The 24,331-nt window shown below is 39.4% G+C and overlaps 1 protein-coding gene across 9 annotated transcripts in view; it reads left to right on the top strand.

Annotated features, from left to right (window-relative positions):
- The window catches only part of KIAA1549 (KIAA1549 ortholog), a 145,326-nt gene that overhangs the window by 44,929 nt on the left and 76,066 nt on the right, over positions 1 to 24,331 (top strand). The gene's annotated exons all lie outside the window — the stretch shown is intronic.

Here is a 24,331-nt window from a genome sequence, read left to right as displayed (position 1 = left end):
ATGCAAACCATCATTGATGAAGGGGAAGGGGTGGAAGTAAATTTTGTATACTAAAAGACTGCCACCTTTAAAAAAACCTTGCATGTGGAGTTCAAGTATAGCATGAGTTTTGTTTCTTTTTTTCCTAACTTAAAACATTTTCTGAAATAACATATGCTTCTCATTGTATAGTTCTCTTATTGTTTCATTCTTTCTTCAACATACATGAATACCTAAAAATCAAGAAATGTTCCTTGTCTTCTTATCCCTGTTTTTAAGACTTTAGTTTTTCTAGAGAGTAGAGGGGCTTGGAGAATGCCAGATTGCTGAACTTCTAACCATGCAATGCTGGGATCTGTAAATTAAACCTGTCTGTGAGAAGCAAAGCCCTTTGGACTATATGGATATCAAAGTATTATTGTGGAGTCATGAAATAATCATGTAGATGGAGAAAAGCAATCAGGTTTTACCTTGATTAGCTCCTAGGGAAATGCATTTGCACTCTAGGCAGTGATTAGTATGTCTTCTGGAAGCACAGTGGCACTTGCTTCGTATCTGAACCACTAATAATTGAATCTTTTTGAATAGAAATTATTGCAGGTTTCACAAAGTGGTAACGAGCCATGTGTATGTTCTATTCAGATGTCTGTGTCTTCCCAACTGAATGACTGTAAGGAACCTTTAATTTGGAACGAGTTACCTAGTACTTAAATGAAAGCTTGTATTTGATATATTCATTAGAATGTTTGATATTTATGTAATAATCATATATTCTTTACCATGGTAACCAAGGATGATTTTTTTTTTTATTTTTGTTTGTTGTAAGACTCTTCTGGAAGCTCTTTATCAGCTTAAGGATAACATAATTAAAGTCTTTTAATGCATTAAAAAAATAGATAAACATCATATGCTCTTGTGTTACAAAGCTGACAAGCTGTTGCAAAAGATGAAGTGCTGCATCACTGAATATTTAGATGAATACAAGTGAGTACATCTAAGCTGACTTGGATTTAAATAGATATACTCTTGCTCATGTGGAAGAGTAAAGAAGTAGGGGGATGGCAGGTAGATCTCAAGATTTAAGAATTCAGAAAACATTTTTCTCTCTCCCTTTTTTGTTTGAATTGTAGCATGAGGTGGAAGGCTGCTAAGAAAGAATACATAGTTTTGTGCAGTCTTAGGGATTACATTTTGATGTATCACCAACACAGCTGTTACATTGCAATACTATGTCATTACATTTTACAGAAGGAGGGGGAAAAAGAATTAGATCAAGCGATCCTTTAAGCTCCCAAGGGTTTAACATCCTGTTCTAACATGTGTTACAGCTTTAAATATAAATATAAATAAATAAAATATAAATAAATACGAATTAAAAAAGAATAGCTGTTTAATATTTACTTTATGGTCCTAATGAGTTAGCAGAATGTGAGAACCCAAAATAAAATGTTCACAATTTGCAGAGCATTTAATGTAGAATGTACTGAAGTTAATCTGGAGTTAGAGCAGCCTGTACGGCACTCCTGTCTCGAGAAAGATTCCTCAGCCCTTCTGGAATGATTACAACAAAGTGGACAAAAAAAAATTCCATACTGGTTTTTTTATTATATAACTCTGTCTTTTTTTTCATGAGCAGTGTCAGGGCTAGAAAAGAAAATGGTGGCGAGGATGAGTATTTGTAGGAGCTTTGCTTTAAAGAACCTAAAATAACACTTGCTGGGTTACCAACTGTTGGGAGAAGCTTTGATAAGCTGGCATAATCCAAACCAGGATGTTACTCTTTTTTGAAGTTAAGTAGGGAATCAAAAGAGAGATCCCAGTTCACAGATGAGATAAAGGAGAGTGCTCTGAAGAGAGGATGGAGGTACACAGAGAAAGAGGGGGAAGATCAGAGGTGTAAAGGATGTGGTTTCATGGTGCTGCCAGAGGTGTGGAGTTCAGGCAATCTAGGAGTAATGAGAGTTGCAAGTCAAAAAAATGCACAGAGATTTTATTAATTTTTTTTGTTCTAAAGTTTTGATTCTGAGGTACTGATAAACCTACTGGGTTTAAGGTGCTTGAATTATGCTACTGAACTTCAAATCTGTGTTTCCTGAAAGCAGACTCGTATGTGGTGCACTCTCAGTTGGACTTGCTGAGTTAGCCAATGGTAACCTTGAGGACTGTGGCTCAAATTTGTGCTTAGAAACCAGCAAATTGCAAATGATGGGGAGTCCTCATGCCCAGCATGATAGCTGCAGGAAGATACTGTGATACAGCTCTGTTGATAACCAGGTCAGTACTGAAACATGTAGCACTTGAAGGTTATATTGATCGGCAGAATTTAGTTATAATACAGGTAAAGTATATCAAGGATAGAGCTTAATGGGATGAAGAAGCAAAATCCAAAAACTGCACAATGACTTAATCTCTCAAAAAATGTGAAATCATCAAACTGGACATTTGCATATTAAAAACCAAAAGTGCACATTGTCCTGTGCAAATTTATGTTCTAGTGTTTTGAGTCTCAGTTTCCTTCACGGTTTTCCTCATTCTGAAGGCTGGATAATGTTTTATTGTGGTGGTGGTCCTAATAAATATCAGTCTGATATCAGTGACTTGTTTTTACATAAAATGTCAGAAAGAACCTCCTCTGAAATAAACCACACCCAGTGACTAGGATGTTTAGATTTATGTTGTTGGCATATGGAAGAAAGCAAAAGGCAGGACAAATTTAATACTTACTTCACTTGTAAAGCATTCATCACCACCAGCTGAGTTTGCTGCTGTTAAGATCAGATATTCTTACGTACGTTTCTCTACAGGTAGAGCATAAGTAAGACAGATTTTGTCTGCTCAACTACTTAACCTGAAACTGGTCTCGTTTAATTTTCCCTTTTTAAGGCTTTTTTTTGGTGGTGGTGATTTGATTTTTGTATTTTTTTTTGGTTGGTTCTTTTTTTTTTGGAGGGGGGTTTGTTTGTTTTTGGGGTTTTTTTTTGTACTGGCTTTGTCTTGGTGCTTTCAGTAGTGAACTGGCTGAACTGTTTACTGCTGCTGAAACAGGGGACATCTTACTTGACTTCCTCCTTCCAGTGCTCAGATTGTTGCTCAGCTTTACTTTTTCAACTATTCTGGTGTACTTTGTTCTCTCCACCGAGCCAATTTATCCAACTAATGCAGCAAAAATTCTGCTTTTACCAATTCTATGCCATTTGTAGGCTGCTCACCTATATAATCTGAAAGGCATTTGCTTAATGCCTTTCAAACAATTTTGCTGAAATGATTGCATCATATTTTTTCCTCTATGTCATAACTACTCTTGGAGACAGAACATTAAAGTCTCTTTACAAAATTTGAAAATTTGCAGTAGTTAAACTGACTTGGGGAGGCAGTGTAGGTCACCCAGAACAAGTGGAATTTGCTGTTGAATTATACTAATTAGTACACTGATTTTAGATTTTAGAAAACTGAACACCAGAATACAGAAAAAAGTTGTAGATCAAGAGTTGACAGCTACAGGTGTCCTCAAATAGATCAAAGCCTCACATTATCTCTTTCCTCAGTTTCTGAAATCAAATGCAGAAGCAGCAGATTTGTTGAGATGGAGGTGCTTTTAATCAGTAAAGCACCAATTGTGCTTGTTTTACGTTCATAACTGAGCTTAGCCAGACCACGCCTGGTGTCCTCCTGGTTACTGTCATCTGAAATGCTGTGCAGTTTCAGACTTCACATTTATTGTATTTCCAGTGCTTCAGTACTTCCATTCTTGGCACCTCAATAAGCATTTTGTGATGTTTCCCCTCCATCTCATCTTGCATATCTAAGACTCCTCTGTGTGTAAGGAAATGAGGAAGAGATTACATTCAATTTGTGTTTGCTTGCTGTTGTGGTTTATTGGACAAATATCAAGCTAAAAATTATACTTATGTTCAGCTAGCTATTCAGCTACGTAATTAAATGACAGAGCATCTCTTCAGTCTTGTTCTCTCCTGGGATTTTGTCTTATCTTGCTGCTCCATGACGTTTTAAAAGTGGCACGTTTTATCTTGACTTCTCTTTTGTACTGGGCCTCACTCCTCTCTTCACTCCTTGTTATCTCTTGGGAAAGAATTAGCAGCTTCATTTTATATGATTTCAAGCTGCTGTAGGTGGATGTGTGGAGTGTTTTAAGCAGTGTGGTCTTTTTTTCTATCCTCTTTTAAATGTAAGCATAGTGCTAGTATTAATTGAAGGTAATAACCTACTTTACAGAAGTTCCTATCACCACTTTAATTTCAAGAGTTGACGCTTTCTTCATATGTTTAAAAGAAAAACTTAATTAAACTGTTACTAATGCAAAATAATTTGTTTCTATTTCAAAAGTTCAAACTGTAGAAAGTTAGAGGGTCCAGAATTTTTTTTGTCTGTCACTATAATGGTCAACATATAAATGGCTTTTCACATAATTTAATTTTCTCTTAGACCAAGGTGCAATAGAAAAATTCTGATTTTCTCCTTTTCTTCAACCTTTTATTTGTTGTCCTCCTCTTCCAACTGAAATGTCCTTGCACAGACGGGAAGCAGCATAAGAAACATGCATGCACTGAGAATGCAGGAGATAGCACTATGCAGCTGTTCAATTCATTAGCCTTTCTGATTCCTTCTGGGAATTAAATTACCGGTTGGATGAAAAGTTCACCACAGTGGGATTCTTGAATGCAGAGCTAACAAAGTTCCCTTATAGCTGGCATGCAACTGGTGTCTGCCGAATCCTGTATTTTTTAAGAGAAAAGACCTTAGCTTGTTTAGTCATAGTACTGCACCAACATAATTTTCTAAGTAATTAGAAGTAAAACAGCCTCAACCAATCTGTTATACTATATCCTTTATACTATATCCTTTCCTATCAGGGCCTTATTTGATATTAATTTCTTTTTTTTTTTTTTTTAGCAGATGCTTACCAGAGGTTTGGTGTGTTGCTTTCTTCCCTGTCTTAGGACATTCTCTTCAAGGGTTAGTTTTGCTGCTTAGTGTATTGACAGCCTGGCTTCTGACATGACATAGATAAGATGATGGTTGTAGTTCTGTTTTTACATAGCTTCCAGCTAAATCACATGCATGTACATGATTTGATTTGGGAAAATAGCCCAGAGATCTTAGACTTCTGCCTCCCAAAACTATCTCTATCAGTTCCATAGTCTAACCTGTGCATATTGAAGTTCAAGTTGTTGAGTCAGAATGTAACATAAGCAGGAAAGCTGAACACCATGCCTTTGGGCCAGATCTGGCCTGCTTGATGTGTTCAGGGGCCAGTTCTGTTTTATATCTTTATTTATGATATGGATGAGAGGGCCAAGTGCACCCTCAGTCAGTTTGCAGGTGACACCAAGTTGGGTGGGAGTGTTGGTGTGCTGAGGCTCTGCAGGCTGGATTGATGGGCTGGATTGAAGTTTGACAAGACCACGTGCACACAACAACCCCATGCAGAACTACAGGCTTGGGGTAAGAGTGGCTGGAAAGCTGCCTGGTGGAAAAGGACCCCTGGGGGTGGTGGTCGACAGCAGCTGAACATGAGCCAGCATGTTCCCAGGTGGCCAAGAAGGCCAATGGCAGCCTGGCTTGGATCAGAAATGGTGTGGCCAGCAGGACCAGGGCAGTATCCTCACCCTGTTCTTGGCTCTGGTGAGGCTGCACCTCCAGTGCTGTGTCCAGTTCTGGGCACTGACTGCTAGAAAGACATGGAGGTACTGGAGTGTGTCCAGAGAAGGGCAGCAGAGCTGGTGAAGGGTCTGGAGCATGAGTCCTATGATGAGTGGCTGATGGAGCTGGGGGTGTTGAGCCTGAGGAAAAGGAGGCTGAATGGGCCCCTTATCACTCTACAGCTACCCAACAGGAGATTGTAGTGGGGTGTGGAGGTCAATCTCTTCTAATAAGTGATAGGACAAGAGGAAATGTCCTCAAATTGTGTGAGAGGAGATTTAGATTGGATATTAGAAAAAAATTTCCTCACTGAATGAGTGGTCAGGCATTGGAACAGGCTACCCAGGAAAGTGATGGAGTCACCATCCCTAGAAATTCTCAAAAAACATGTGAATGTGGCACTTAGGGACATGGTTTAGGGGACATGGCAGTGCTGGGTGATGGTTGGACTTGGCGATCTTGGAGGTCTTTTCCAACCTAAACAATTCTGTGATTTATCAAGATTCAATGACTGTGCAAAATTTTAGCTTATGGCTTGGAAATGGAAGTAAAATTTCTAATCCTTACAGGTTAAGAGGACTGACTAGATTCCAAATGTGCAGTAATACAGTGCTACTTTAAGTATCCAGAAATGACAACTCTGCAATGTGAATTGCTAAGCCTTATTATAGATTTTGTAAGTCAAATTATTAAATAACTTCAAATGCATTAATATACACGTAATTTAATTGTGCACATAAATTAGGGGCCAAAAGGCTTTGGAGAGTAATGTAGATGCATATCCTCCGTCCCTTTCTCTTCTCCTGAGTGATGCTGAATGCAGTGCTCCAACTAGTGTGTAGTGATGCTCTCTGTTCTCAGCTATTACTTAAATCTGACTCATGGTGTCTATAGACCTGCCTAGAAGAACATTTAGCTTGTTATTAGTAACTCCAGCCTTCAGACCAAGTCATCATTGTAGTTCAGTCTACTTTACCTTTTTAGTTTATAACCCTACTTCCCTCCCATTGATTCTCTTTTATACCATGTCAGATAGAATGCTTATTTTACATTTTTGTATTAATCAAATTTTCTTTTTGAAGTGAACAAAATGTTCAGCACGAGAGGAAATCAATATTAAGAGGACTTAAAGCTGCAGAGTGAAATGTAGGCAATTCTGTGGCTATGTATTACTGTTCCATTATTAAGGCAAGAGGGAAACCATGCTTGTGTTCAAGTTTTTGCAGTATTTCGAGCTGGAAACAGGATTTGGAAGAGGGTAGATTTTCCTGGTAATACAGGAATTAGTTTTAGTGGAAGAAGGAACTGTCAAATATGATCTTCAGATGAAAATTTCTGTTGTGACTAATGTGGAATCTGCTGTAGAACTGGCATCACTGCATGTGGGTTCTTTCTGTAATGGGAACAGGAGTCAGAATTGGAATAATGTGACAGCTTCATAATGTTATCATTATTGTTGTCAAGCAATTGTTTTAATCTTTTTACTTATCTAACGAGTGAATTATTTGAGGAAAACAAGATTGCCTTTTTTCTCACTGAGTGAAAACCCACTGTCTTCAGTGGGTCAGAACTGCTGGGCAGCCCTGGGGTGACCCAAGCACTGTGGACTGAACCTATGCAGCTTTTCCTTCTTAAACTTGTCTTGAACGGGCTGACTTTGGGAATGAACCTCGGAACTAAAAAGACGTTGGGGTGCTCCAAAGAAAGTAAATGAAGCTGGCAAAGGATTTAGAGCACAAGTCTTACGAGGAGTGGCTGAGGGAACTGGAGTTGTTTAGCCTGGAGAAAAGGAGGTTCGGTGGGCACCTTATCGCCGGGCCTCTTCTCCCAGGAAACAAGTAACCTGACAAGAGGAAATGGTGGCCTCAAGTTGTGCCAGGGAAGGTTTGGAAGTTGTTGAATCACCACCAACCCTGGAGGTACTTAAAATACATGTAGATGTGGCACTTAAGGACATGTTTTAGTGGTGGACTTGGCAGTGTTAGGTTAATGGCTTGATTCAATCTTTAATGTCTTTTCCAACCTAACCAATTCAATGATTGATTGCCAGGTTGAGCTTTGAATCTGAAATAGTTTGGCTCCTCAATCCATGAACAGAAGTAATTTGGAAGAAGGATCCATTTTCTAAAGTGATTGGGTTCAGTGTGTTGTGCAGCTGTTTGAAAACCTGTCGTGACTAGGTGGATTTAGGGGTTTCTGCACAGGACAGAAGTAAGTGGGTGGATGGAAGGACACCTTGGTTTAGAATAAATATATTCCATGATGGGCAGAATTTATAAATCCCAGTACCTTGTAGTGTTCTGTTTCCCTCTTCTCTATCTCTGTCCAAGCAGGGCAGTCACGACAGATCAATATCAAAAAGATATTTGAACTGGGGAGGAAACAGTACATGGATATGCAAGTTCAGTAGCCAGCTGCTCCCAAAAGGCATGTTAAAAACATGATTTTTGCCTGAGCCCCACTCAGTGGAGAGAAGGGAGGATGAATGATTAATTTATACTTTCCTCTTCTCAGATGCTTATATTCGTGAAATATGAATGAAGCAGGTTATTTTTGAGTTTTTAGACTTCTGTTGAGTATTTTTTGAATTGGCCATTGGATTCGGAAGTTACTGGAGAAGGCGGAAGTAGAGTTACTAAATCCATACTCCCTTAGGAAATCAGGCTTCGTGTAGCTATTTTTAGACTATGGTCTGTGCAGAACTGTGCATTGTTGGCAGCTGTTGGGGCAGATCTGCAAAGGAGGCTGCTACAATGTGTCCCAGAGACTGGACTGGGAATCCTGTTCCTCATATTGCCCATTTCCAATGCTGCCTTCTGACAGGAGGAATAGCACGCTTTGTTTACATGTTATTGCTGGCTGGTTTTCTTGTAGCCTTCCTTAAGGTGATAATTTCACCTACTATGCCCAAAGGCCCTTAGAATTTTTGAAGATAGGTCAGGATGGTATAAATCTTCTCAAGAATATTAAGATCTTCATCCTGACTTAAGTTGCTGGGTGAGAATGGAAGAACTGGAGGGAAAAGAGAGATGGAGACAAGAATTTAAGTCTCTGTGAAATCACAGCAGAGTTTGGATATGAGCATTATGTGATTCCCTATACTTTGATCTGTTGTGTGAAGACAGTGTGAAGATGTTACTGAAATAAAAGCTGAGTCTCAGTCTGTGAAACTGGGAAGGTATCACAGCTTTAAGCTCAGCAGTATAGGAGGGAGGACCCTTAGAACTGACCTGGAACATACTCATTTTGATGCATTATGTACTATATATATATTCAATTTAATATATACATGTTATATGTGTGTATATATGTTTAATGTTCTCTTCACGTGTTTTTTTCAGACCTTTAGCTGTTTATATTTTCATGGCATGAGACACTTTCCATTTGCATTCATCTTAGGGTGGTTTGCATAATGTGACATTTCAGAGACCTGGAAAACAAGAAGGCACATCCCATGTCTCTGGGCATGAAAACTGCTAAAACTAGAACTGACAACTGCAGATAGTGCATTGAGTTTCAGTACTTTTCTCCTATCCCTTAAAAAGATAACTGGTCCTTTACCACAAAGTGTGGTTACTATTTTTTGAGTTAATGCTGCAAGATGTGTGAAAGTGATTTTTTTTTTTGTCAACTGGTGTTAGCAGGGACTTTTGAGCACATAAGAAGATTACAGGGGTAATTACAGGGATGCCTGGACCTTGGGGATCTCAAGGAAGCTTATAATGGGTGCTTTGGTGACCTATCTGCCTGTGAAGATGACTGTATTCTGGCTTTGTGAATACTTGTGCTAATATACCTCTTTTTCTGTATGGTTTTTGTTTCTTTATTAAGCAGGTTGTGGTTTGACTGAAATGTATGCTAGACCCGGCTATTTATTTTCAACTGAAGTGTTCTTGGATGGGAACACTGCTGCTTGCATCTCTTAGCTGAGTTTGGTACTGAATGTTTTGGTCTTTTTATGTCATTCATTTGGAGAAATAATAAGCAAATCTACTTGTGGGTTAAATGATTTAGTGAGCTCATGGACCAGAATGGAAAATATTGCTGGATGTAATCTCAGTGTTACTGTTGAATCTGTAGGAAACTTACATGGCCATATGCTTCTATCTTTTTCCAAATCCTAATTAATAAAGAATAAATGTGTATGTGTGTGAATGAATAAAATCTAAGTCATCTCAAGTAAAAGCAGTGCCAAGTAGTTAACTTTGCAGGGAGGGAGAATAAGAAGCTAGAGACAAAAAAAAATCTTTTGGGTCTAGTTTCAGTAGTTGAGAAGTAGTTTAATTTAGAAAATTATGACTAAGGCAGAGCTCCTGTCAGTACTTAATTTTTATAAAGCAGGTTGTCATGGAACAGGTGTTGCCAGGGTGTGGTGTCTGGATCTCTGTTAGGGACTTGTACATGGTGCCACAAAACAGCAAGTAACAGCAAAATATCTTTCACCTGCTATACCTTGAAGCATCACCAAGACTTCCCATTTTAACTATTCTGCCTGTCAGGTGTCAATGTATTAGACTGGAGAAGGCAAACCACACTTCTTTGATCCTAGGATGGCATTGTTAGAACAGCTCTATCTCTAAGGGCAAGACACGTATAGATTTTCCTCCAGTTATATTTCCACGTAAAGAACAGCCTCTCTTGCCTTCCCAGCTGACGCTGAAACATCCAGTACTGCTGCAGGTGCCAGAGCCTTGACTCTACAGCACAGAAGTGTAACTGTCCATACCCATTTTTCACCTGAGCCTTTTCAGGTGGAAGAGTCATTTAGTTTAAGTTTGTGGAAAAATTTTTCGGTACAGTGTGCAGTATATGCTCACAACTTTATCTCACACAATTTTTGTCAGCAGTGATAGGAATTTAAAGCATTCCACAGCAGCAGGAACTGTCCTACTTTACTCTTAATCTCAGTTAGCAGGCCAGCACTAGTTGATAAAAATGTGCAGTTTTGAAGGCCCAAGTATGTCTTGGAAGTGCAGCTGAGGATAACCACAGCCTGGGCTGCTGTAGGGGAGTCCAAAGCTCAAAATACATTTTTCATTACTTTGGTTTTATCCTCACTGTAGGTATTGTGGGAAGCAGCAGGGCAGGGAAAGAGAGGGTGAAATAGCCTAATGAAGTAAAGAGGGGTATGTTTGTGAAGGGGGGATGACTTCGACTGTAATCGTACAGGCATTTGTACTGAACGCTTTTAAAATATTTGTGGCTGTAACTTCTCCTTTGTCATGGTTGTAAGAAGATGTGAAAACAAATTTCAGGGAGCTGAACGTTGGCTGTGATTTACTCACAGGTGGAAATGCTGCTCTGTTCAATTGAGTCTTTCGTAATGTTTGACTTATTTTTATTCCAGTTGTAATCAAGGACTGAACAGTCTGGCCTTTGAAAAGGAATGGATAGTACTGGAAGGCAAGAAGGAGAACTTGGAGGCTTGCCTCACTTGAGAAAGGTCCCTGACAGCACAGCTAGACAAGTTGTGTTTCTATAATGAGTTTCTGTGGTTGTTTAGAGATACTGTAAATAACACATTCACCACAGAGGATGCACAACTGGTGACTAAGCCCTCCAAATACTGCTTTCAAACACTGGTCCCTTTCACTGCTGGGTCTTCAGTGGTGTGAAGCTGTTTGTATATGCTTTTATCCAGCTGAATACAGAACATATTGTTGTGCTGCTTTTAGAGTTGTGTGTACTTTGGTTACTACCCACTGGCAACTAATTGCCAGTTAGGATTCGGGAATTCCCCATAATCACCAATTAAAATCCCTGCTCAGCATACCTTTAAGTGTGTTAGTTGACCTTTTTTTTATTTTATATATAAGCTAAAATTTTTGGTTTAACAGATCCTGGAGAGATTGCTTTCTCAAGTAGCAGGAAAGTTGGGATGTTCATAAACACAGCCTATTGGTTTATTTTCTTTAAAATGGCTTTACTGTGTATGATAAACTAAAGGTTTAGTCCTGCAAGTTTAAAATGTGACGTTAATTTCCATCTACAGTGCATCTGAACAGCTTGGATCAGAGGAAATAAGTCTGAAAGAAGTCTCAAAGCAAGAATCAGCTGTAATTATAATTCCTCATGTTGTTATTTAAACTGTTCTTAATGATCTCTGTTGATGGAGACTCCCGGACCCTCTGTAGCAATCCTTTCCAATACAGAACAGCATCGACCTTTAGAAAACTCGTCCTAATGACTATTAGGACTGCTGAACTGTCCAGTATAGATGTGGAAAATAGATTATTCCTCCTTACTGTAATTTTACATAGGCTTAAAAACAACTGGCATGTTTTATTCTACACCTTCCCTATAATCACTTTTCTTTTAGAATGATTAATCCCAACTTTATCCCAGTCATTTCCTCATTAGAGCACCTCTGTCCACTCTTGGACTTTTGTTTGAATTCTTTATAATTAGACCATATATTTCTTTAAATGAAACATCCAAAACTAGACAATAAGTCACACATAAGGCTATTTTAATTCCTTTTTTAATATCACAGCATGAGACAACCGACTTGGTTTTGTACTCCTTGCCGTAGAACCCTGTGTAGTGAGCTGGGTGAGAAGCACTGTGTTTCCTACAGCACTCAAGGGACTCTGCTCAGGACCACACTGGAGGGGCTGAGTTGTACCACTGTGCTGGGTGCCATAAAATGTTGGCCCTGCAGGAGGAAGTCTGCATAGAAAAGAAAAATCTTGCTCCGAAGGTTGAATAAGGCTCAGCTCATGGCAGATGGGAGTGTTAAAATATATTGCATCTGAAAACAAAGCTCAAACTGTCATAGCACATTTTCTCTTTTCATTTTAATTAACAGATTCTATCTGTACCACATCTCTTCCTGGGCTAGTCCAGTATTAGTTAATGGACTGAATTCTCTGTGCAGACAGTTACTCTCTGTGTGCAGACTTTCCCAGGTTAGGATAACAACATTTTATGGATGTGTGAATACCTGTGTGAGATTAAAAGCAAAGGATAATCAAGCCCATGTACTCCAAAACCTTTTCTTTAGACCTTTATGAGCCCCATCTAGTCCACTTATAAAGAAAATAGAAACTTCTCTGTGTTTTCAGAATGATTTTGTCTACTTTTTTGGGGGAAAAAGCCTCCCTGAAGTGCTTTTTTCTATGCAGGAAGTGGAGAAATCATGCCTTATGTCTACGGTAACTGTACTAGTGCCAGCCTCTATATAAGGTCAGTTTATAGCAAGAGAGTATTTGTGGGACAATAGGAATATTGCAGTTAGAGGTAATTAGGCTAGAAGTCCACTCCTAAGTGACTGTTTGTTGGAGGGGGGTTTGAAACCACAGAGAGTGAAATAAGTAAACTGTAGCTCATAATTTGTGTAAGACTGACCTGCTTTTCCTTTAGCATAAATAGAAATTTTATACTAGTTTGTCTATACAGGCCAAAGTAGTAGAGAGTATGTATGCTGTGATCCACAAACACTGGCCTTTCTTGATCATGGGCAGTTAAACAGTGTGACTTGTGAAAGGCCAAGCTGTGGTAAGAATGGAAGAATATAGCCATATGCATGGTGCAGCCTCCTAAATAATTGAAATCTACTTGACAGAGAAGACTTTATTCTCTTTTACTGAGGGCTGTTCTTTTCCATAGAAATTCCATAGAATATTTCATCTAGAGAGAATTTCACTCATTTATGTATTTGACAGTACTTGAGGTAGTTGCTTCAAAAAGTTTCATTTGGAATATCTCATCTTAGCACTTTTTGGTGGTTTCTAAGGTGTGGGCCTATAGTTACTATGTATAATGTTATTTCCTGGTTATTAGAAGAAGAATGCATCAAGAGTTAACCAGGATCTTCAATTCAGCTCTTCCACCTAAGACAGAGGAAAGATCCCAATGTACAGGAGCTGGGTCAGCTCCTAAGAGAATGTCTAGTTATACCTAATATGCTGTCCTCTAGCAGCCTCTGCCATTTAAGGCAGGAGTGGATTTTTCAGGTCTATAAGGGTGGTATGAAACAACACTTACGTACATTGTAAATACTACATCTCAAGTAACTGGTAACTTACTAGAGAAGGTTAGTGTATTTTTTCCCCTTTCTTTTGAACCTGTTTCGCTACAGATAGAATTCTTCTGAACATTAAATTTCTTAAGACTGATACACTGTGGAAATGATCAGATCTGTGTTATTTCTTTTTCCAGTAATATTGTATATTAACATTATTTTGAATAACAGCAGAAGCAGTTAATAACATGTGCAGTCATTTTCATTTCAGTTCTGTTTGGCGACATTGTGTTGCTAAGCCATTTTTTTCAAAAAATCAACAGAAGAAGCCTACAATTATTTTAAATTGTACTAAGCATGCAGTAAGGGAGAATAGCTGTGTTTCAGAAACGAGTCTTCCCTCTATCTCAGAAAATCATATCTACTTCCATTTATATGCAAATAAAAATTGTGCATCAGCCTTGCCTTTACTTTGTGTTCTTATTCTTGAAACTCGGGTCATGATTCCCTATAAAACTGTACTTGTGCTTACCCACAGTTCTGCCTTATTACAGATGTAACTGAGTTTATCTCTTTCCTCTGGAAATATTTTGGAAATGGAAAGGAAATACTTCAAATGTGTGATAACCTGTGGAGAACAATGTCAGCCCCAGTTTCGATGCAGTGATATTTTTCAAGTAGGAAGGTTAAAACTATTCATGACATCAACCCCCGACTTCTAAATTCAGTTTAGATTCCAATGGGTAGCTGTTCCAGCTTCCAAACACAGTGTGCTGTCCTGAGGTGTACTACATATGAAAGGAACTTGGTGCTTCACCAGGTTCAATATGACAGTATTTTTTTAAGACTGAAGCTATTGACCACGTCATAAACAAAACCCCACACTTCTAAGTTCTGTTCAAAGTCTAAGGTGCATGTGTTTTAGCTTCCAAAGATATTGTGTACTGTGCTGAGGGGTTCCACATAAGGAAAGAACTCATCACACTTTACTAGTTTAAACGTATAGGTTGTCCTGAAATGTAGATGATATAATCTCAAAAACAAATACCAAGGTCTGAATGGAAGAGAAGCCTGTATTCTTCTCATGAGACCTATGTTTACTGTTCTGGGATATTATTCTTTTTATCATATTTGTCTCGGCGACTGTGCAGCCAGAGTGCATCTCAGCCCTGTTTCCCAGTTGCTTTCGTGGTTTTAACCAGATGTAAGATTCACCTGAGGAGCTTCTAATCCTGGCCCAGTTTTTTTTTTTCAGTGGAGAATTCCTTTAACAGTGCCATCTGTGGTAGGTGGAGTAGTGCTTATAGGTCTTTGCCTAATCAGTATGTGCTGCAATTTGCAATCTTACTGAGTCACGTGTCAGTAGCTTTACTGAACAGTGATGGTGTAATGCAACTTTACATAGTAGAGCCTATGGAGAAGTGAAGGGATAACCCAGGGAGCTTAAGGACCTTGGAAGTTCCTAGTAAGGTTTTAGAAGGATCATTTCTTCAATGTCATCAGTTGCTCTGGCAGCAGTTCACAGCCGAGCTAACATGGTGCTATACTACAGGATCTTGCGAAGTCTTTATGGCAGCCAAGGTGACAAGTATGCAATGATTATTACTGAATGTGTCAGACTTTAGCTGTTATCTGCCTGTGCATGATGCCTTGTCCACCTCCTTTTCTCCTCACTGCTTTAAGGTAAATGTATTTTCTTGCATGCCCCTAATAAATGTCAGTGATAACAAAAACGTCTCCAGGCTGTGCTGTGGCTGTTCGGTTTCTTCAATGCTCAGTTGTTCTGAAGCATGTTTCAGTTACTCTGCTGGTGGTCTTGCCTGGGAAAGGCACATTAGTGGATCTGTTTTCCAACAAGTTTGTTTCTCACTTGGCCCATGTGTGTTAAGTTTTGATAAGAGGACATTCCTTGCCTGTCCTTTTTATTGTTGTCTTTGTAGTGTACTTCCCAATATATTAATTAGTAATATATTAGTTTGTTATGTTCCTGAAGAGTTATTGTTCCTGTACAAAATGCTGTCAACAGACTGCCCCATAAAGTAGGGCTGTGTAATGCTTTCCACTCCCATATATTTCTTGTTCCTTGACAGTTGTTTTATTACCTTTCTAGTTCTTCTATACCTATTTCTAGTTAGAAATATGTAATCTAGTAGTCTGTGGTTAGATTCTCTTCTTGGATTATCTATATATTGTTTCCTCTAGCAAATCCTTTTCTGGTTTATTTCTTTTACTCTTGTTAGCATAATATTTACTCTTTTTTTCTTTTTTCCTTTGTTAACTGAGACTAAGAAGTCTCTAGGGCCATGTGGAAACTTACTGCAGGATTGTCTTATTACCATGACGTGGCGACTTCAGTGTCCACAGCTTCTTTCTCCTAGGTTTGCCACATGACTCTTGAGCAACTAAGAATACCAAGAGAGAGAAGACTCACAGCTTAATATCAAGGGTATTGTATGTGTGGCTGATAACTGGTGGTCTCACAGAACCGACTTCAGTATTGGCAACTTTGCTGGAGCTGGCAGAGTTGAACTCGTTTGTGTTGGCAATGAACTTGGCCCTAGGTCTGCAAGCTTAGACAGCAGAAACTCAGGATAACCTGTTTCCAGCAGAGTGCTCCAAGAGCAGTGATTAGGCCTGTTGTATTGCATTAAGGACGTGGAGGAAAAGGCTTTGGGCAAGTTTCGTTTCTCTTAAGATGCGAGCAACTGCGATTTCTTTACTCGTCATGTTTTCAGGATCTTGCTAAGGAGAAAAGGACAAAAAGATGAAAATTAATTGCTAAATCTTGAGATACTTGCACAGGAAAACTACTTGATGATATAATTATTCTTAAAGCTACTGAGGTTCCAGAATCTCTAGTAGGGATACTTGCATTGAATTTGCCTATGTTATGCTGTGGATGCCTGAACTTGACAGCTTATAGGGAAGAGGCAGAAAAATGTAGGGCTTTTGTGTTGATTTTGTTTGTTCATTTGTTTTGGTTATGGGTTTTTTTGGGTTTTATTGTTTGAAATAATACTTCTGTGGTCTTCTTTTTCTTGTAATTTTGCCAGGCAATTGTCTTCTGGAAGTTCTATGGGTATAAATTATGGGAGAAGTTTGATCTTTGATGTTGCACAGTTACTCTCTTTACTACAGGATTTTTTTAGGAGGTTTCTCTTTCTCTGAGTGAAGCCAAGGCCAATAACACTTGCACATTGTAAAGAAAAACCTTAGGTAACTTATTTCAAACCTCCACTTAAATTGAGTACTTCTTGAATTTCTGTTCCATCTCTTTGTATGTCCCTTTTCTTTTCATGTTTTCAGCACTCTCTTGGTGAAGCGCTTCTTTTCAGCTCCAAAGGCTGGGGTAGCTGGGACTGTTCTCTTTCCCAGCTTTTCTTTGAAATCTCCTTTTCCTATGAAAATGCGTTGACAGATTCTCTCTCATGTGACTAGATTTGCCGAGTGATACACGCTGCAAGTACCACTAAATGCCTTCATATCCGACTGTGCAAGAGCTTTTCAGTATTACTTGCTTATGCATATACAGCAGTTTGAAAAATTAAGCATTTACAGGCATATTGTTACAATCTGGCCCTGAAGCAATGAAGTTGTTGTTCTGAGTTCAGTACAGAGTATTGTACTATGCCAGCTGAAAATCTCATCTTCAGATTTTTCATCATGCTTTGTGTATGTAAGAGAAGCCTTGTGAATTAGCCTTTCATAGGAGCTGCTTTTAGGTGTTGCAGGTTGGGACTTCCACTTATTCCTTGAAGTAATACAGTTTTGGAGAAGCAAGCGTGCTGACCTGAACAACTTAAAGCTCAGTCAAGGGTATTTTTCCTTTGTCAGCATGGCACAGTTAAGGATATGTGTCAATGAAGAGAGTCCCTGTGGATAACTGGGTTTCTAGGATACAGCATAGCTTCTGTTTTAATTAGGTGGTTCCTCTTGTCTTCAGACTTTCTGTCACTTCATTGCTTTTAGAGATTTTTGTAGTGTTAATGCAATTTAGGAAGTAAAATTATTTTACTTTTAGCAAAAAATACATCCTTAAAACATTTGAATGCATTGTGTGCAAAATGCCACTTACTGATCTGTCATCTGCACTAAGAAAGGCTAATAGAAATTTAATTTAATTACTCTTTTCAAAAACTTCCAGGATTGGCATTTTGGTGGACACTGCAGTGTTGAGCATAAACATAAAGCTTCTCAGTAATCATTCAGTTGGATGAAAACTGACACTGGAGTGTCAGTTTAGTCTTTGGAGACTAAAAATCAAGTTCTGTGCAGAGAGCAATAAAAAAGAGGAAAAAAAAAATGTGGGGGAAGGAAAGCTTTCCCATTTAAAAAATGTGACCTGGTTATACCAATGAGCAAATCTGATGAGAGTTTTTCTTAGAATTAACATTTGTAAAGTCAGTTCAAGTTTGTGTGTACTTTGTCTCTAACATATGGCTTCCCACACGATGATGTCATATACAGCTAAGTGCCAAAAAAAGCGTGAATGCTCCCAGCAAAGGCTACACTTTGAACTAAGATTTGACTTGCGGTTTCTGTGCGTGTGTGTTTGTGGCCAGACAGCTGGTCACGTTAGAGCACTGAGCTCTGCACAAAGCCATTGCTTTCCTCAGCTGTGGGTGATGGTCTGCAGGAAGACATCGGGGCCATAGAAGACTTCTGTATGGGAAACATCTACTTTTCTTCCCCCTGGGATGTTGGAAATGGTGTGAACTGTCATGGCTAATTTGCTTCCTCACCTTCCCGGCATCTCTGATCAGAGGCGTTCTAGGGAGGCAACTCGAGGCATCTTGGTGCTGTAAGATCTTTATGTAGTTCCATGAGTAAGGATTTCTGTATCGTTTGGGCTTGCAGGTGTTGTGTAGGCATAACAAACTGTTCTGTGCATGGGTTTTGTTCCCAACCCACTTCTTAGCTAAGTCATGGTTTTTCCAAAGGTGTTAATAATGTTTGGGAGGTGGATCTCACTGTGTGCTCGTGTTTATGGAGCAGGTGGTGGGGCTGCTTGCTCTGACACCCTCTGTATGGTCTCCTGCCCTTAGTGCCCAGTCTGGTGGTCTGCTTCTTACCTCCTTTTGTGTTACAAAAAACTTTCCTTGGATTGCATGTTTTTTTTCTCTCTTCCATGCAAACCAGAATATGTTACAGTGGTATGAAATAAAGGGAAGCTGTGGGTTTTTTTCCTTTTGGTCTACCATTTACTGTAAACTACCACAGGGTCCAGTTCTGCTTCAGCAGTGGATATGTTAGGAAGATTCCTGGATCAGAACACAGATTGAAAGTTTTCTGCTGAGCTGTTCCATCAGCCGTGCAGTGGAAGTTGGGATCTCACACTGGCTACAGCTCTTTAATGTGATGATTACCAGCAAGTGTCCTAAAAGAACTTTTGGGGGTGGTTTTAATGTTGGAGAAGGAAGAAAATGTATATGCTAGTGCCTAGTATTACAGGCTCATTGGTATTATTTGCCAAACTCAAGAGTGCGTGAGGATTTCATGGTGTATTTTTTTACTCAGGTTTGAAATTAGTTAGACTGCCTTCTACTAAAACTCTTTCTTTACAAAGCCTTCATCAACTCTGCTGGCCAACAAGCAAGGGTTTATCTTTGCCCCTTTCCTGTGTGCTTTGGTGCACCTTTTCTCCTCAAGCAGAGATGGAAGCTTGTGGTCATTCCCTGTGCAGGAGGAGGAGGAGGTTCTTGTCTACTTGCACCTGGGCAGCAGCTGAACCACATCTGGTTGCATGCGGGTGAAAAATAAGATCTTCTTCTTTCTTGGCTATGTATTAAAAACTGAAGTGTGTAAAAGTGAGCATGTGTACATGGGCACTCACTTTGCATGCTGCTTCCCATGAACACTGTTATTTTTCTCATGATGCAGCTTTTTTTGTCATGAAGTTTTATCATCAACTGCAGTGAGAAAGAGGGCTGAGACTTAGCCTAATTGCTCTGTTTCTTTACCTTCTCTTTCTTTTAGTCTTTCAGGTGGTACAAGCAGCCTAATTAGTTAAAATTCATAAGTACAGCTGGTAAATGATGAGATTTTCTTCTTTTTCAATAAGAAAATAAACATCTTTGAGAAAGAACTGTTAGAACTCCGGATGGTTTGTGTCCTGTGCTACCCTGAGGGAGAAACGAGCATGGGTGCAGCATGTGCTCTGAGGAACACAACCTTCCAAAATCTATCCAGAGCCCCACAGAGGAGCTGTGAGCTAGAGCTCAGGAAGGGAGGAATGGTGCAGGCTCCCATCCCCTCCTCTCCCTGGCTTTTGTGTGCCAGAGGTGATTACTGTCACTGTTCAATCCATGCCTAATGGCTCTCAGAGAAGAAAGCAGACAGCTTTTCGTCTGCACATGCTTCTGTGACTGGTATTTTCCTACAAGTCAGACACTTAAGAAATTTAGTTAGAGGCTTACACAAGGGAACTGTGTAAATTTTTTGCAATGACCTAATGCATACAAGCTCTTTTTGATGGAAGCTGAACTAAATGCTGTTAAGTAAATTGAAAAGTTATTAAGTGTTAAGCTTTAGGAAGGAAGAGTTACGATTTTTTTAAGATACATTTTCATCCATCATTTTCTCTACCCTTGGGTGGTCTCATCCTGTGATATGTTCAGTAACTTCAATTTCTTACTTTCCATTTCTCAAGGAAAAACTTAAAGTGTTATTAAAAGCTTCCCTTAAATGTGTTATGCTACTCTACCTCATAGTCAGGGAGCTGTTTCAAGTGGTGAATGTGCCTAGTGAGTTCATAGCTTTAATTTCAATAATTTGGGAGCTGTTGTGTTACGTAGTTATTTAGGAATTTTCCCATAATATTTGGAATGTATGTAGCATTGGCTGCCTTTCTACCTAAAATGCATCAGTTTGAAACAATGGGCAGCAATAAAAGAGCAATTTTTCTTCATGCCTAAAAGATAAAGCTACTAAAATTTAATCATTGTGTTAGTACACAGAAGAGTCTAGTGGCACTTTCTGATGTTTGTATACTTTATTAGCAGTTACGTGGTTTCTCAAAAGTGACAAAACGAAAATTATTAGTTCTATTCACAAGGTTTAATTTTATCACAAGTAAAGATTTCTCTGTTGTTGTCATGATTGTACCTTTCATCTATAGTTTAACATCTTCATAATATAGAAAATTACCTACATTTTAGTAGATACTGAGAATTGTGATATTGTACAATTGCCACATTTTAATAGGAGAGTGCAGAGAAATGATGCAACTTTTTTGAAGTCACATGAGACATCAGTGGCAGAGGTGAGATTACATCTGCATCCTGCATTTAAAAATAAATGAACCTATATATTAAAGAAAATATGAAAGCACTTGATTATGTACATATATTATTACAAATACATATTTGAAACTTTTTAAAATTATTATTATAGATTATAGAACAGACATTACTTTTTAGCGCTGCAAGTACAGGAAGGATGAAATCTGCATCCCTCTAATTGCTTTCTGGAAAAATGACTAGCCTAGTTCCTAGTTTATGAACACACATAGTTTTCTGGCAAGCAGAGATGGTATATTTTTGTTCCCAAAGAAGTCTATGGACTGCAGCAGTCCTTTGCTGTAGTCATGAGGAAGTGCTGTGCTTCTCAAATTCACACAAGTCTGCACCAACATTACTGGTTGCAGGGATGTGCTTCTGTAATTATGGATCTGGCAGTTAAAGGGGTTGTTGTGTTCAGTGACAGGTTTCATTACTCTTGAATTGCTTGTGACTCGTATCAGTTTTGGGAGACAGCAGAAGCAGCAGAGAGTTCATCACCCCAAGCCCACCAGCACACTTCCTATGCTGTTGCTCCTCCTGTGCCCTTGTCTGAGCTGAGGCATTGTACTGGTGCCATCTGTGCCTCCTGTGGTCCCTGCCACTAGTGCCTGCCTTTCCTCCCCTTTGCTGTAGCTTGGGATCACAGCTTTGTTCCCTAAGCTATCTATTCTTTTTCATAATGTTATCAGCTTGGCCGAGTCTGGCTTGTCTGATCATCAGCCTGTCCCCTTTGCCTCACTCTACGGCAGTATGGGGGAAACTGTCACCCGACAGTAGCAGCTGTGCAAACAAACAAGTCAGCATTGATATTCATCAATAGCTTTGTGCAGTCGTGGCATTGAGATGCACCAGAACATGTGCAATCTGTCTGCTTTCTTTGTCCCATGCTATAGCCAGATCGGCCACTCTGCACTGATGAGGGCGATTGTCATGCCATGGTGTGCCTTCTCCGTCTCTTTTTCCTTTGCTTTTCCTTGCTCTTTGTGGACTGTCTGGCTGCTCCCAGGCACATCTGCCACGCGTCCCATCTGCTCTCCCTGAGAGGCACGCTCAGTTCTGACAAGCAGTATTCAAGTGGTACACTGTTCTCTGGAGATGACAGAAAACACCAATTTGTGTTATTAATGGCATGTCACTAATGCTCCCTGCTTCTAAAACACTAAGCAAAGCAAATAGTGTGGAACATCAGCTCCTGAACTTGCTGGTGAGGAGTTGTTTCAAAATCCTATATGCACAGGTGAATTTTTCCCATTCCACTTAACTCAAGTAGCACTGCTCTTAACGTGTCTTATAGCTCGTAACTTTTTCATGACACAGTGTGTTTTCCTTCATAAAACGAAACACCTGCTTCAGAAGCTGTATTCTTTCCTTCCTGGCATCAGTGGCAATATTCTTTACATTAAGAGGCACAAGTGTATGATAAAATTGTTATTTACTATTACTTAGTCTCTCAAGGAAAAAATAATACCAGACTGTCAAAAAAACCCAAAAGCCAAACAAAAAACCCCAAACAAAGAAACAAACAAAAAACCACCCCAAAAGCTAATTCTAAAGTCAGAAAGAATTTAAAGCCAAGATTGGCCTTGCCTCTTCTGCGTGTCTGTCGGACAGCTTATGGTTGTGCAAGTAACTCTTCAAAACATCTTTCTGTGACATGTAGTCACTTCCAGCAGGATCTTGCCATATGACAGCTCCCGATCAAGTTGAACAAAGATAAAAGGAGCTCTCTATGGGTGAAGGAGGAAATTGATATGCAACATAGGCAGTAAAGTTGTGAAATCCCCGCTAGCTTTGGGTCAAAGATTTGTGGAAATGTGTGTCGAAAGTGCAGTTACTAATTAGTGTGTATTCACCTTTGCTTGATCATATTAGCTGTCAGGTGTATCAGCTCTGCATTTGCCATGCATATGTTGTGTTGAGGCTAACACAGCTGCCTTGTGTACTGCTGCAGGGATTTGCAGCATGAAGCCATCATGAGCAAGAACTGCTTTCTCTGTTAGCATGTTTGCCTGCAGTGTGGAATTCACTGTAAGCAAGGACTGGGTGTCCAGAGTGTGACCATGGTGGACAGGATTTTACGGGGCTGGCTAAAAGGAATTGTGCATGCATATAGGGAGAGAAGTGATTAATTTTGACAGTGGTTGTTTCATAGCTTTGTAAGTATTTTCCTTTAGTAACTCCCTGCTTACTCAAAATGTCACAAAGAGAAAAATAAAGGCTGGAAGCCTAAGTCAAAGAAAGGAGCCAAGGCCAGGGAGGCTTCTAGTGAGGAAAAAACATGGAACAGCTTTTGGTCAGCAAACAGAGCTGGCTCAGCGTATGTTTTTGGTCCTGTGCTTGCGAGAAACTGTCTGTTACTTGTGTTAACTCCTTGTGAAAGCTGTTATTCCATGATGGCTGCACTGTACTGTGTTCAAACAGTAGACCTCTATGGAAGAGGTTGAGGATGGACTTGTGTATTGGTCTTACATAGCTTTTACAAGAGTGTTTTTTCTTTTTTTTTCCCTTCACCTGAGAGCATTGTAAGGCAATATATTTTATACCACAGCTAAGCATCATAAAGCTGGTAATGCCTACAGTGAGTTTCAGGAGCTAAAAATGGACTGGGACTACTTGAGAGAATAGTATCTGCAGTGCTGCAAAACATTGTCCATGAAATCTGTCAAATAAGGGATGTAATCACAGCACTCCTATTTGGTTAGGTGTCATTAGTGGCACAGTGGTATTTGCTCTGTGCATTAATTCTTGTCATTGTGCTTTTCAGAGCAGCAACTTCAAAACTTATCAAGTTGGTGTGTCAGCACTTAAAAAGTTCTGTCAAAAAGTTTAGTAAACAGACCAGGGTGGAGGGAATAAGGAGAGCAGTTTATCACCTTTGGTAAGTGGTGTTATACTGACAACAGTGGGTAATAGATTAGATGAACTATTCCTGCCGGACCTTCCATGCGTTATGGAGTTCAAGGCATCCTATAAAGGATCACAGATGTAGTTGCAGTTGAGCTGTGTACTGTATCACTGTCCAGCCCTCTGTACTGTATATGCTCATTTTTATTTTAAACTGATCCCTGGTGGTTTAACTGGATGTGATTCCTGCACCCCCAGCCTTGTTAATGTGTGTCCAGCAGCAGTGCCTGGACACTCCTGTATGAAAACAGGATGGTCAGGTGGGATAGATGAATTAAGGATGAACCTTTTGTGTGTGTCCTTGAAAAATATTCTGCAGCAATTTTCTGTGATTTCCTTTAATAATTCAGCTCTGAATGCTATTAATCCAGTCTTGGCATTTCAGGAAAGTATTCAAGCAATAATCAACCATTTCTCTGCAAAACTCATCCATGGTTGGAAAAGCTTATATACAGATCTTCTCTGTAACCCAAGAACACTTTTGTGAGAGAGGAGAGTATTTTGTTAAAATATCTGGTGAATTCTTAGCTTTTTCTTCTCCCCT

Source organism: Pseudopipra pipra, chromosome 5 (genome assembly GCF_036250125.1).
Source record: "Pseudopipra pipra isolate bDixPip1 chromosome 5, bDixPip1.hap1, whole genome shotgun sequence".
NCBI classification, from domain to species: Eukaryota; Metazoa; Chordata; class Aves; order Passeriformes; family Pipridae; genus Pseudopipra; species Pseudopipra pipra.
The sequence above is the reverse complement of the archived record's forward strand: the minus strand, read 5'-3'. Positions and strand labels throughout refer to the sequence as shown.